The sequence below is a fragment of the Macadamia integrifolia genome, chromosome 4, assembly GCF_013358625.1.
Source record: "Macadamia integrifolia cultivar HAES 741 chromosome 4, SCU_Mint_v3, whole genome shotgun sequence".
NCBI classification, from domain to species: domain Eukaryota; kingdom Viridiplantae; phylum Streptophyta; class Magnoliopsida; order Proteales; family Proteaceae; genus Macadamia; species Macadamia integrifolia.
The window spans coordinates 17,651,332-17,661,110 of NC_056560.1; the positions used below are offsets into that span (position 1 = coordinate 17,651,332).

Here is a 9,779-nt window from a genome sequence, read left to right on the forward strand (position 1 = left end):
TAAACAACAACCAAGAGTAGTAGCAGCAGTGATGTAATGGCAGCAGTGTATAGCAGCAGCAGTGAGGTAATGGCAGCAGTGTGCAGCAGCAGCAGTATTGTAACGGCAGTAATATGTTGCAGCAGCAGTGAGCATCGATGGGGGGGGGTCAGCAGTGACAAAACAGCAGCAGAAGAAAAGAAATTAGACTGAAAAGAAAGAGGGAGGCGAGACAAGAAAGCAGAGAGAAGAGAGAGCCGAGAGAGTAAGAGAGGGAAGAGGCGAGAGAGAAAAGTGAGAAAACGAGAGAGAGAGAGAGAGAACCGTGGGGGGTTTGGGGGTTTGCTCTTGGCCTTTTTTTCAATTAACATTCATTCATTCATTACCTCAACCGTGGCCTAAGCCATTACATAAATATCAATCTAGTTACTAAAAATAAAAAGAGTTAATTGACTAGTAAATAAAGACTTTCTAAAAACTAATCAACCAATAAAGTAGTTTCCTAATTAATTAAAAGATTAACAAGGAAAAGAATATACTACAAATAAACTACTAAACTAATAACTAATGGGGCCCACAAGATCTACCAAAATCTGGAAAGAGAAAGGGGCTCGATTCAGCGTTGGAATGGTTGGATCGAGCTTTCCTTCTTCCTCCCTTTTCTTCTTCTTCTTTCTATTCTTCCAGCCACAAAGATGGCTGCTTCTTCTTCTTCTTGCGCCTGTACACTTTGATGTCCTCATCACTAAGCTAATGAATTAAATCCCGTTTTACTACTTTCTACCCATATTTTAGGCCCATTAAAGTGGCCCATTACAAAGAAAACCCTTGGGATCAAAGGCCCAACACATACATAACCCAACCCAAGGCTTATTTGCAATAAAATAAGCCCATTAAGTGACTTACCTACGTCAGTCTTGCTCCCAAGTCATTGCAGTTGAAATGCTTTTCTTCTGGACAAGTGTGTTTTGCTCCACATCTTTGGTTTAGTAGTATTTTGAAGGTATGATGGCAACTGAGGCCATTCCAAACTGAGACTCATTTTCTAGTTGCAGTCTTGCTGTAAGTCATTGCGTTTAAAATGCTTTATTTCTAGACAAGTGTGTTTTACTTGGACCGTGTGACCTCTTATGCAAAAAAACAATTTTGTTTTGGTCAAAAAGACTGAAAATTTTGGTACTGGTGTTGAAATTGGCTTATGTGGCCACTTGTTAAAAAGATTTGTTCTACAAACTAGATAAGACACCTCACCCGATTCTTGTCCATCTTGAAACAAACTGCAGTCCCCATTGCAACGACTCTCTTCTACAAACAAGAGAAAACACTTCAAACCCCCTTTGTAACTAACATCTTCACCTGGCCTTGCCTCTCAATTTCTCTTGCTAAACGTGGAATAGATTTCAAAATAGATAAGAAATATTTTAAGGGCATAAGTTTCCTTAGTGGCTATGGCGAGAGCTGAGAGCTGAGAGCCTTCTCTACATGGCCCACCCGTTTCTGCCCTGTGACGTAATTGGGTGGAGCCCCCCAATATTGTGGACTGGCAGACTGATGTAGATGCACATTATGGAAGGAAATATGAGAGGAAGAAGGATCCAACCTTAGTCCACCTAAGTGGCTAGGGTCCAGCCAAGAAGCCAGCCGAATCCCTACTTGGTCCACCTGAGTGGCTAAGTACAAATAAGGGCCAATTGGGCCCATCGGCTAGGGGAATAATTAGTAGTTGTTTTTAATTAATTAGTGGGCCATTGGGCCTATCGAGTTGAGTAAGTGGTATGTCGAGTCCAAATTGTCTTAGGACTCTATTTGTTTTCCACATAGGTTTATTATTCCTAGTCCAATTTTGAATTCCTAGTTGTAGTAAGGAGTGTCTAGTCCTATTGGGAAACTAGCTCCTAGTGGAAGTAGAAGTGTCTAGTCCTATTGGGAAACTAGCTCCTAGTAGTAGTTTGATTGCTATTCTGCCCTCTATAAATAGAGGAGCCTATGTACTCATAATGGGAGATTTGAATAAAGAATAATTGCAGTCAATTGCTTAGAACAGCCGAGACAGCCGCTCCTCCCCCCACTTTTCCCTTTGTTTCTTCTTGGTTAAAGCTTTCTATTTTATCCTAAAGTTACTGCTGTTGAAGTATACGATTGTTGTGAATATTCAGAAGTTCAGATCTGTCCAAGTTACAAACCAGATTTGATTCTCTCTCCTGAAGCCTGCGATTATTTCTCCTAGGTCAGAAAATCAAGAAAGCTTGTAACTTCACAACCAGCCGTCAGAATCCTCTCAACTTTGGGGGTTTTTGTATACGCCCAAGAGTGCAGCTCAATCGGACTCCTACAGACCTGGCCGCACCTCTCTCTCTCTAGCTCTATAGTAGGTCTTTCTCTCTCCTATCGGGTTATGTTTTGGGCTGGTTTTGCTCCTATATGGGTATTGTATCCTTGGGGGTTTATTTGAAGGTCTTATTTCTTTGTTTCCTGGTCCTATTTGTATTGTTTGGGGTTATAAATTGCTGGGGTAGTTTCTTGTAATCTACTCCTGCATTAAATGGTATCAGAGCTATGGCTCATACAAAAGAACCCTAACCCACCCTTCAAGATATGATGAAAGCAATCCAAGCCTTGTCTATGAGGTTGGATGGACATGACCAACAATTTGCTGACCTAAAAGAGAGTACTGCTGCCCACTCTAACACCCAACCAACTGTTGCCCAAACTAATGTTCAACCTGTTAATTGCATTGGTAATGTTCCTAGAAGAGTCACTATGCAACCTAGAAGGAATGTCCTAGCTCAGAATGATGAGTATGATGAGTATGAAAATCAGCTTTATCAGCCTGACGATATGTACAAAGTCAAGTTAAAATTGAAAGAGTACAATGGGAGGCACGATTCCCTCTACTACTAGGGCTGGGTAACTTCCTTTGATGACTACTTTCGATGGTACCGTATGCCTGAAGAAAGGAAAGTCCAATTAGTTGTCACTAAGTTAACTGGTGGAGCTAAGGATTGATGGAGGAATGAAGAGAATAGGCTGATCCGTAGTCGTTAGATGCCTCACAATTGGGAAGACTTGAAATTTATCCTAACGATAGATTCTTACCACCCACCTACGGACGTCGGCTCGACGACATGCTAAATACTCTTAGGCAAGGTATTATGACTGTAGGAGATTATATTGATCATTTTAATGAACTGCTTTCACGAATAGGTGCTCATATCCCGTTTCAAACTGGGGTTAAGGCATGATATTCGTGAGAAGCTTGGTGTGATCGAGATACCCTCTTTAAGTACTTGTTTTGACAAATCACTAGAAGCAGAGGATCTGATCAAAACAATCTCCAAAAGGTACATCCAGCTAACTGATAACAAAAAGCCTTATGTACCAACCAAACCCACTGGATTTCCTACCCGAGCTCCACAAGATACATAGGATAAGGGGAAGGCTCCAATGGGAAGGGAGAGCGGATATGTGACATGCTACAGTTGTGGAAAGACTGGACACACGACAAAATTCTGCCCTAAATGGGGACGATCCAACTCTGAAATCAGTGCCATCGAATCCAATCCGGATTTACAAATCCACGAACCTCAGGATGATGATTGGACTGTTAATGTTGCGGTTGAAGGAGAGGAGGATGAACTAGAAGATGAGCTTGCACCAGAGAATGAAGATCCTCATGCTTATGTCAATGTGGTTGCAAGAATCCTAGTGTCTGAAACTAAGGGTGAAGACTGAAGGAGGCACAATATCTTCTACACCTTAATGTCTAGTGGATCTCTCAAAGCTCAAGTGATTGTGGACAGTGGAAGTTGTGTGAATGTGGTATCTCAGGCCTTTGTCATTGACGGAAAGCTTAAGACTGAATCCCATCCACAACCATACAAGGTATCTCTTCTAGACAACAACACCATGACTGTAATTCAACGGTGTTCAGTCCCATTGAAGGTCTCAGATTATGAAGAAAGTGTATGGTGTGATGTCATCCCCATGATCCTCACTGATGTACTACTTGGAAGGCCTTGGTTATATGACAACAATGTGCTAGTGGGAGGTACTAAGAACCAATGCATCTTCGATCACAAAGGCAAACCATTCATTCTAAACCCACTCAACATACCTTAGGTAAAAGACAAGTTAAAGAATGTTGCTAAGACCTCTTCCAAAACAACCACTGAGCAAAAGAAGCAACCATGCAAAGAAAATTTCAGCAAGAAGAACACTGGACAACAAGCTATGCGTGCTGCCCTATAGAGAATTCCTGACCATTAGTGAAGAAACTGGCCTAATCATAGCTCTTGTTACCAAGGCTGTTGAACCAGTGATAGAGATAAAACATCCCCCACAAATCAAACAATTACTTGCTGATTTTTCAGATTTGGTACCAGAGGAATTGCCTGATAAACTACCACCGATAAGGGATATTCAGCATGCCATTGACCTTGTGCCTGGGTTAGTACTCCATAATCTGCCCACTTACCATCTCAGTCCTACAGAGCATGTCGAGCTCAAGAGACAAGTGGATGATTTATTAAATAAAGGGTTCTTGGTTGAGAGCATGAGTCCGTGTGCAGTACTAGCTCTATTGACACCAAAGAACGGATCATGGCGTATGTGCATTGACAGCCGGGCCATTAACAAAATCATGGTAAAGTACAGATTTCCTATTCCTCGTTTGGATGATATGCTTAACATGTTGACAGGAGCCTCCATCTTTTCAAAGATTGATCTACGGAGTGGCTACCATTAAATTCGAATCCGTCCAGGGGATGAATGGAAAACTGCCTTTAAAACAAAAGAAGGCCTGTATGAGTGAAATGTTATGCCTTTTGGTCTCACCAATTGATGGAGTAGCCTTAGAGAGAAGAGGGAAAATCGTACAAAAGAGGGAAGAGGTCACACACCACGCACAAATTCACTAATCTAAAAATTAAATTCACTCTAAAAATTAAACATTGAGTTATGTTAGTATATAAAGGGAAAATAAAAGACTACTCCTACTTAGACTCTAATACTGAAATAAGCTCATATTTAGACTCCAAACATAAACCTACTTCTCTACCTCCTACGTATCCTACTCAAAGACAAATAAAAGACATAATGTAAAACTAATTACTACCAACCATTGTTAAACCAAAAACCTGGGTTGGACCGGTTCTTCTTGGCCCTTGGCTTCCATAGTTGGTCCTGCTGGTCCAACCAGTTAAGTGCAACTGTATCTACATCAGCTCTCCCCTTTTGAAAAGAACTTGACTTCGTCGAGTTTGGATGAGGTCCAAGAATGCCGTCAGAGTCGATGTGCTTGATGAGAAAAGTACCAACTGTCTTCTTGAGCTTGAAAGGGGGAAGATCCTTTGCTAGAAGGAACTTCATCTCGAGGCCATCATGCTGAAAAGTGTATGTATTCTCATATCCACAGTGCTTGGCTTTCTTCTCGAACAACCATGGGCGACCTAGTAGAATGTGACATACTTTTAGAGGGAGAACATCACATTGAACCTGATCAATCAGTCCACCAATGGAATATGTGAGCAAACACCTTTCATGAATTTTCAGATTATTGTTGTTCACCCACCCAACCTTGTAGGGGTTCGGATGAGGCTCAGTTTTCAGTCCCAACTTGCGAACAACATCTTCAGCAACAACATTGGTACAACTATCAGGGTCGATCATCATATTACACAAACTGTCATTGCATCGCACCCTGGTTTGAAAGATACTGCTACGGCGTCAATCGTCCTCAGGAATCTTCTATGTAGTCAAAAGAGGACGGATCACATAAAACGGTCGAGGCTCACCATCACTATCATCATCATTAATCTCATTGGGATCATGATCACATTCATCCTCCAGATTTACTGTTCCTGTTTCGGTTGCTCTTCTGGTGCATAGGGTATAAAATTGTCCTTTTCAATGTAGGCTAACAACCGGTTAGGACATTGATTAGCTCTATGCCCGTACCCCTTGCATGAGAAACATTGAATAGCCTCCTTTGGAAATGCTAAGTTCCTATCATAACCACGCTGAGGTGAGGAGTATGGCTGATTAGGTCGTGAAAGATGATATGTCTGAATCACGACGAGGTGGAGAATACGGTCGGCTAGGTCGTGAAGATGCCATAGATGAAGCACTAGCCTGTGGTCTACTGATTGACTTTTCCTGTTGAGATGATTGTGGCTGAATAGAATTAGAACCCCTGGGGAAAGCATCTGTAAATGGCCACCGATTGTATAGACGTTTCAGACTCTCCTCAACTTGATATGCTACTTGGACAGCGTCTTCCATTGTAGGCAGTCGGCTAGAGGCAAGGGCAGCACTAAGTTGAGGGCATAGTTGTCACGGCGCCAAGGCGAACCAAGGCGTTGGAGGGCTGTCTAAGCGCTTAGGCGAGAAGGCGCCCGCCTTAAGGTGAATTAGGCGCAAAAAAAGACGGTACTATTTTTTTTAATATATCTATTATATCTAGTATAACTGTATAACAATGATATACTTAATTTTAAATTGCTTGTAAAAAATCAAGCTTTTAAGTTATATCAAAATACAAGAAGCACGACTTTAAGCAACATCAAGGGAAAAAAGTACACACTTTAAGCAACATCAAGAGACAAGAAGTAACATTCAACATGAAATTCATATCAATGCAAATTGCAAAGTGATATATATTTTCTAACATGAGAAAACACAACAAAAAATGAACAAATTATTCATAAAAAAAAGCTATAAATAAAACAAAAGGCATAACAACATATAATTCCTAATGAAATATTATAAAGAATATAATATTTAACTATTTAAGTATATAGTTAGATATACTTACCTCTATGATGCCCAAAACAAGATCCACAAAGTCCATCATAGACCATGAGTCTATGAACCATGATATTTTAATGTTTAACCCCCTGTCAATCAATACGTATAAGTTAGTGACACTAAAGCACTAAGCAACAAGAGAAACCTTGTTCCTTAATAAATGAGTCATGACTCATGATAGGTGATAGGCTATGGATTCCAATCCTACCCGGGGAGAATTAAAAACACCTAATGGAAATTGAGAAACATAAAAATAAACCAAAATGCTAAACTTTTGTAAGTTTTAAAGTATGAAATTATGAATTTTAAAACAACAAAATAAACCGTCAAGGTAAACTTTGTTCTTGTTTAACCATAATCAAGCTAACAAATCAATATCTACTTCTTCTCCCTCTTGTTGTTGTTGACTCATAGAATCAGTTGGCCCATCACCAAAGTCTTTTTCAATATCTTCATCATCACGCACAACATCGTGGACCTCTTCTTCAACTTCATCATCTGACGATTCCTCAACAGTGGCCTTCCCCCTACCACGATGTGTATAGCAAATATTGGCTGCACTTGTTGATCCTTGAGCCCTCCTAGGTAAATTACGACCCCCAACCGATGTAGATGCACCAACTGCTCTATCAACATCTTCCCATGTGAGGTCGTCTCCAGGATGGACTAAATCTCCATCTTCTTGCTCCCCTGTTATCCATTCACTACTCCAATTCATTTCATCAAGAATTAATGGATCATAATTGCTGCCATTTTCCCTTCTTTCTTGGAACCTTGAATGAAGCCGACGATTGTATTGCATATAGACTAGATCATTCAAGCGTTGATGTTCTAGTCTATTCCTCTTCTTGGTGTGAATCTGAATCCATAAATACCTCTTTATTTAAGTCAAGAAATAGATGTAAAAAGTATAATTATAAACTAATATTTAAAAAATACTTACAAAATCAAATGTGCTCCAATTGCGCTCACAACCGGAAGCGGAGCAACAAAGGCCTAATATGTGTATTGCATATTGTTGAAGTGTAGGGGCCGAAGATCTATGTGTTTCCCACCAAGAGACTATATATAAGGAAAAAATTAGATACAAATATTGTTAAATACTTATTAAAATAAAAAAAAAATACTTAGTCCTGACTAGGATCCAATGCTCCTTCACCGGCTTTCCGTTGTTTAATAGCCAAAATCCTTGAAAAGCTACCTTCACATTTTTTGTACATTTGAGACTCACGTATAATCTTGTCTTGCACAGCTAAGTCGGGCGCCATTCTTTCAATAACTGCCATGAATGCATCTTGTATTTTACATGATTCTTCAAAAGGAAGTCTCTCATCATTGATGTAGTCAAAATATTTGCTAGCATTTAGGTAAAAGCCAGCAGCATATAAAGGTCGATCCATTTGGACCTCCCAACGGTCATCAATAATTGCTAACACCTTCTTCCATGACCGTTATTTGTTGAAAAAATTTACTTTTATCCTTTTTTTTGCTATTTCCATTGCCAAATAAACTTCAAGCAATGCAGGCCTCTCATCACCATCTACTAACCTCAAGACAACTAAAATTGGTTGGGATGCTCTTAAGCAATCTAGTATACGGTTCCAGAATGTTTGTGCAAGTTTTGTCTCAAGTACTTTCTTACCTGCCTCTGTCTTCGACAACTTAGAACTATTCCAATCATCAGATACAAATAATTGCTTCAAGGCATCCTTGTTCTTGTACAAACTTTGTAGTGTCAAGAATGAGGTAGCAAATCTTGTAACTCCAGACCTCACCAGATCTATCCCATTTGTCTTTTTCCTCAAAGCATCAACAAGTTTGTAATGTCTGTAGATAAAACTTGTCATTGTTTTTGCCTTCTCTATTGTTGTTTTATAAGCTTTCAACTTGCCAATGTCCTCTAACATGAGGTCCAAACAATGAGCTGCACAAGGAGTCCAATAAAGCTTACTCCGTTTTTGCATCAACATTCTACCAGCTGCAACATAATTAGCTGCATTTTCTGTAACTACTTGTACCACATTATCTCCCCAATTTCTTCAATTTTACTATCAAGCAGCTGAAATAACATGTCTGCATATTGAGACTCACTAAATACATCTACAGAACCCATAAAATAAGTCCCCAATGGACGATTGACAAGGAAATTAATCAAGTGTCTACCTCTCTTGTCAGTCCACCCATCAGACATAAGAGTGCACCTGTGCCTTTTCTAATAATCTTCATATTTCTTCTTGATACAGTCAATCTGAGCTTTTTCATCCTGTAGCAAGGGTACTCTCAACTCATGGTAAGAAGGGGGCTTATATCCTGACCCAAACTGCGCAATGGCTTCAACCATCTCCTCAAATCTCCTTAACTTGACTGTATTGAATGGGATGTCAGCTTCATAAAACCATTTTGTAACATATGCATTAGTTTTCTTTCTGTCTGCATTTGATCTTAAGCTGCTTTGTATTGTTGTCTGGGTAGAACTTTTAGACCTCCTCTCACCAACTATTTCTTCAGGAGTCCATACTTCCACCCGAGGTTTTTTTATTTGACCTTCCTAGTTGAATCTTTGCTTGGATCATATATTGATGCTCCAGTGGTAGCAGATGGCCCGCCACTACCACTAGTAGCCATATCTATTTGAATAAACTATAGTACTACACAAACATAAGGAACAAAAACAAGAGAAACTAAGTAACAAAAAATAAGAAATAAAATTGAGAGAAGGCATTGCACTAATGCACAACAGTCAATAGTAGTAAAAAAAATTCATAAGAGAAGAAGCATTGCACTGCCACTAATGCACTCTACAATCTAAAAAATAATAACTTATGCACTATAGTCTATCTACAGTAGCAGGGAAATGCACTAGCAAGAGAAGAAGGAATCATGCAGTAGTAAAAAAAATTCATAAGAGAAAAAGCATAGCACTAATGCACAACACTAATGCACAACAGTAGTAATCATGCAATCATAAATTCATAATACAGATTACAGTCTACGTC

At 39.6% G+C, this 9,779-nt stretch overlaps 1 protein-coding gene across 6 annotated transcripts in view; it reads left to right on the plus strand.

Moving 5' to 3' along the window:
* LOC122076015 overlaps positions 1–9,779 on the plus strand; it is a 50,706-nt gene that overhangs the window by 26,374 nt on the left and 14,553 nt on the right. The window lies entirely within an intron of this gene.